Here is a 5,296-nt window from a genome sequence, read left to right on the forward strand (position 1 = left end):
TTCTGGCAACAACCATTGTACATTGTTTCTATAAATTTGACTAATCTAGATACCTCACATACATGGAATCATATGGTATTTGTCTTTTGTGACTGATTTATCTCACTTAGCAAAATGTCCTCAAAGTTCATCCATGTTGTAACATGTGTCAGATTTTTTTTCCTTTTTAAGGCTGAATAATATTCCATTGTACGTATATACCACATTCATTTATCCTTTCATCCGTTGATAGACATGTGGGTTGCTTCTACCTCTTGCCTATAATGATACTGCTCTGAACATGAGCACACACATCTCTCTTTGGGACCCTGCTTTCTATTCTTTGGATGTAAATCCAGGAGTGGAATTGCTGGATCACGATTCTCTGTTTAATGTTTTTGAGACATTGCTATATTGTTTTCCATAGTAGCTATACCATTTTACATTCTCACCAACAGTGCATAAAGGTTCCAGTTTCTCCATGTCCTTGCCAACACTGGTTATTTTGTTTCTTTTTTTTTCTTTTAAAATAGTAACCATCCTAATGGGTATGAAGTGATATCATGGTTTTCAAAAAAGAAGTAATTAATTAATTAATTTGTTTTGGGCTGCACTGGGTCTTAGTTACTGTGCGCGGGCTTTTCTGTAGTTGCGGCGCACAGGCTTCTCCTTGTGATGGCTTCTCTTTGTTGTGGAGCACGGGCTCTAGGTGCGTGGGCTTCAGTAGTTGTGGCTTGCGGGCTCTAGAGCACAGGCTCAGTAGTTGTGGTGCAAGGGCTTAGTTGCTCTTCAGCATGTGGGATCTAACCAGACCAGGGTTCAAACCCGGGTCCCCTGCATTGAAAGGCAGATTCTTAACCACTGCACCACCAGGGAAGTCCCCTCTCATTGTGATTTTGATTTGCATTTCCCTATGATTAGTGACGTTGAGCATAATTCTGTACGCTTATTGGCCATTGGTTTATTTTCTTTGGAGACATGTCTTTTCAACTTCTTTGTCCATTTGAAAAAAAATTATATAAACTGTTTATTAACAGACAGTGCCCACAAATTTATTTCTTCTTGGACACATGCATGGTGCAACCATGGTGGCCTGTGGTCTTCGTGTGTTGGCCTCAGACACAAAGTCCCCAGAAGTGGCACAGCCCTCTGTGGGCCCCAATCTTCTTCATTTGCTCCAGGTTTTCATGAAGTTTGTTGTCCAGACCGTTGGCCAAGACTTGGCTGTGTTTTCCATCCGTCACATCCTTCTGTCTGTTGAAGAACCAGTCTGGGATCATGTACTGGTGTGGATTCTGCATAGTGGTGATCACACATTCTACCTCCTCCTCAGTGAGCTCTCCTGCCCTCTTGGTGAGGTCGATGTCTGGTTTCCTCAATATCACATGAGCAAATTTTGCCCCACACCCTTAATTGCTGTAATGGCTAAAGCAATTTTATGCTGCTCATCAATATTGTTGTTGAGTACTTGCAAAATGTGCTGGAACTTCTCAGGGATTACTAGAGATGTGGCAGTAGTCCCAGTAGCCCTTTTGTCCATTTTTTTAAATTGGGTTGTTTTTTGTTGTTGAGTTTTAAAAGTTCTCTCTGTATTTGGGTTATTAACCCCCCATCATACATATGATTGCAAATATTTTTTCCCATTCTATAGGTTGCCTTTTCACTCTGTTGCTTGTGTCCTTCACATGGAAGTTTTTAATTGTGATGTAGTTCAGTTTAGCTATTTTTACTTTTGTTGCCTGTGCTTTTGGTGTCATATCCAAGAAATCATTGCCGAATTCACTGTAATGAAGTTTTTCCACTATGTTTTCTTTTAAGAGTTTTATTGTTGAAGTCTTAAGTTTAGGTCTTTGAGCCATTTTGAATTAATTTTTCACATGATATAAGGTAAGTCTTTAACTTTATTCTTTTGCATATGTCTATCCAGTTTTCCTAGCACCATTTATTGAAGAGACTGTCCTTTTCCATAAGTCTTTAACTTTATTCTTTTGCATATGTCTATCCAGTTTTCCTAGCACCATTTATTGAAGAGACTGTCCTTTTCCCATGGAATGGTTTTGGCATCCTTGTCAAAAATAAGTTTACCATATACTCAAACATTTATTTCTGGCCTCTCCATTCAATTCCACTGGTCTGTATATCTGTTTTCATGGCAGTAACACACTGTTTTGATTACTGTAGCTTTGTAACAAGTTTTGAAATCAGAAGGTGTGCGTCATTAGCTTCATTCTTCTTTTTAAAAATTGTTTTGGCTATTTGGGGTCCTTTGAAATTCCATATTAATTTTAGAATGGATTTTTCCATTCTAAAAATTTGCATTAGATCTGTAGATCATTCTGGTTTGTATTGACACCTTAATAGTATTAAGTCTTCCAGGGCTTCCCTGGTGGCACAGTGGTTGAGAGTCCACCTGCCAATGCAGGAGACGTGGGTTCGTGCCCCAGTCCGGGAAGATCCCACATGCTGCAGAGTGGCTGGGCCTGTGAGCCATGGCCGCTGAACCTTCGCATCCGGAGCCTGTGCTCCACAACGGGAGAGGCCACAACAGTGAGAGGCCCACGTGCGGCAAAAAAAAAAAAAAAAAAAAAAAATCTTCCAATCTATGAGCACAGGATGTCTTTCCAATTATTTGTGTCTTCTTCAATTTCTTTTAGCAGTGTTTTTTTGTTTGTTTGTTTTTAACATCTTTATTGGAGTATTATTGCTTTACAATGGTGTATTAGTTTCTGCTTTATAACAAAGTGAATCAGCTATACATATACATATATCCCCATATCTCCTCCCTCTTGTGTCTCCCTCCCACCCTCCCTCAGCAGTGTTTGGAAGTTTTCGGTGTATAAGTCTTTCACCTCCTTGGTTAAGTTTTTTCCCAAGTGTTTTATTTTTTAAATGCTATAAATGGAATTAAAAAATGTATGTAATGTATGTAATGTATGTATGGAAATGTAACTGATTTTTACATTTTGATTTTGTATCCTGCAATTGCAGAATTTGTTTATTTCTAACAGTTTTTTAATGCAGTCATTAGGGCTTTCTACATATAAGGTCATGTTGCAACTAGAGACATTTTACATCTTTCTTTCCGATTTGCATGTCCTTTGTTTCTTTTTCTTGCCTACTTATTCTGGCTAAGACTTCTAATACTGTGTTGTATAGAAATGGCAAAAGCAGGCATGGCATCCCTGTCTTGTTCCTGATCTTAGAGGAACAGCTTTCAGTGTTTCACCATTGAGTATGTTAGCTGTGGATACTACTCATTTTTTCACTTAGGGTTATGTTCAAAGAGAGTCTGCTCTGATGAAAAATAGTCTTATCTCTTGATGCAGTTCAGAGGAATATTGTGATTTGCCAAGTTAAATTTTATATTTTCTTCAATTTGATCTACTCATTTAATAGTTAAGGAAAGGCCCTGGGAGTAGGCATGGCCACTTGATATTTAATGACAATGATGACAGTGAGAAGTGACCAGAGTCTCTTAGCTCTTGGGACAGTCCTATTTCAATGACTCCTGAGTGCTTCTTCAGTTGTAAGAGTTGCAATTTTCAGTTGAATTTTGTTGTAAGCAACTCTTACCCTAGATCAATCAGACTCAGCTCTCCCCTCACCTCCTGCAATGAATTCCCTTTTCTCTTTTGATCCAAATACTGTGATACCTACTCTATGTTACTATCTCCTCTGTAAAGACTTTCCTGCCTCAGAATTCCAATGGACATATATTCTAGAGCTAAAATTGTGCTGAATCACAGAGGTTCTCAACTGCACAGGCAGTGTTATTTGTAGTTTCAAGAAATACATCTCGGGCTTCCCTGGTGGCACAGTGGTTGAGAGTCAGCCTGCCAATGCAGGGGACGCGGGTTTGTGCCCCGGTCTGGGAGGATCCCACATGCCACGGAGCAGCTGGGCCCATGAGCCATGGCCGCTGAGCCTGCGCGTCAGGAGCCTGTGCTCCGCAACGGGAGAGGCCACAACAGTGAGAGGCCCGTATATCGGAAAAAAAAAAGAAATACATCTCTCATGTGTCTGTGACCCTATTTTCCAAATGCATAAAGTGCTACTGTAATGAATGAAATATAAATTCACTTATTGAGGGTCCTCTGAAGCCAAAACATTGGGTATCATATTTTAATTGTAACTTTAAACCAGGTGGGTTAGAAATCTGAGTTAAGCATGAAAAAAATCAAGAGAACACTATATCAAATTAATTTGAATTGGTATTTCCACATTTCATTTCATCCTTGAGTAATGGTTTTGACAACATGTTGGTAAGAGTATTTTCTTAATATTCATAAATATGGAGATATATATTTCCTTGTTGGCAAGAGTATTTTCTTAATACTCTTGCTTGTATCTATGGATATAGCTATAGATATAGATGTATGGCTATAGTAGAAGTTATCCGCTGTCTCAGTGAACATGCTAAGTGACACCTTGACCAGACTTCAGCATAAATTAAGTTCCACAAGATGAAAAGAGTTAGGGGGATGGGTGGTGGTGATAGTTGCACAATAATATGAATGTATTTAATACCACTGAGCTTTACACTTAAAAATGGTTATCTTATATTATATATAAATATTATATATTTATATATTATATATAAATAATAGTTATATTATATAAAATGGAAATTTTATATTATGTGCATTTTACCACAATTTGTAAAAAGTGAAAAAAAATGTTCGCCTACTCCAACCCTCTGTCTCACCTCCCTTCCAGCCAGCGCTAGCAATAAAGGCCCGGGGTGGTTGGTTTCCAAAAGATAAAAAAGAAGAAGGAATGTCATTTGTCTTTTAGGTTAAAATACAAAATGCTTACGCATACATACACAGGTAGGCAATTATGCATAACTTTAGGCAAGTTAGGATGTTACAAGAAGTACGTGCATGAAAACCTATTCAAGAAAGAGAATTTGAAAGAAAAATATGCTGTTCTCATGCCCTAGGCTGCTTTTGATAGGGAAGCAAGTAACTACTGTAACCAATTGCCTGTATTTAGCACCAACTGCTTCCACAGCACAGGGATCTCCTCCACAGGCTGGTTTGTGTTAAAGAAAGTCGTCCTGCCGGATACAGACTTATGGAAATGGCAGAAGCATCCTATGCAGCTATTTCTAACAAGTGGAATTATCTCCAGACCACTTTTGGAGAGTTTTCTTCTGCTTGAGAGGGGAAAAATAGTAGTGGGGGAGATTTCTCTTTGGTAGATTTCAAATTTGTTACGAGTTGAGGACCATAAAACAAGGTGCCCCCTCATGTTTCTTTTTGGAGCAAGAAAGCTGGAAGGTGGAGATTTATCAGTGAACTCTCATATCTCGAGG

At 38.7% G+C, this 5,296-nt stretch overlaps 1 pseudogene; it reads right to left on the reverse strand.

Moving 5' to 3' along the window:
* Positions 1 to 1,002: 1,002 nt before the first annotated feature.
* Positions 1,003 to 1,519, reverse strand: LOC132504401 (small ribosomal subunit protein uS13-like; annotated as a pseudogene).
* Positions 1,520 to 5,296: the final 3,777 nt, after the last annotated feature.

Source organism: Lagenorhynchus albirostris, chromosome 14 (assembly GCF_949774975.1).
Source record: "Lagenorhynchus albirostris chromosome 14, mLagAlb1.1, whole genome shotgun sequence".
NCBI lineage: Eukaryota > Metazoa > Chordata > Mammalia > Artiodactyla > Delphinidae > Lagenorhynchus > Lagenorhynchus albirostris.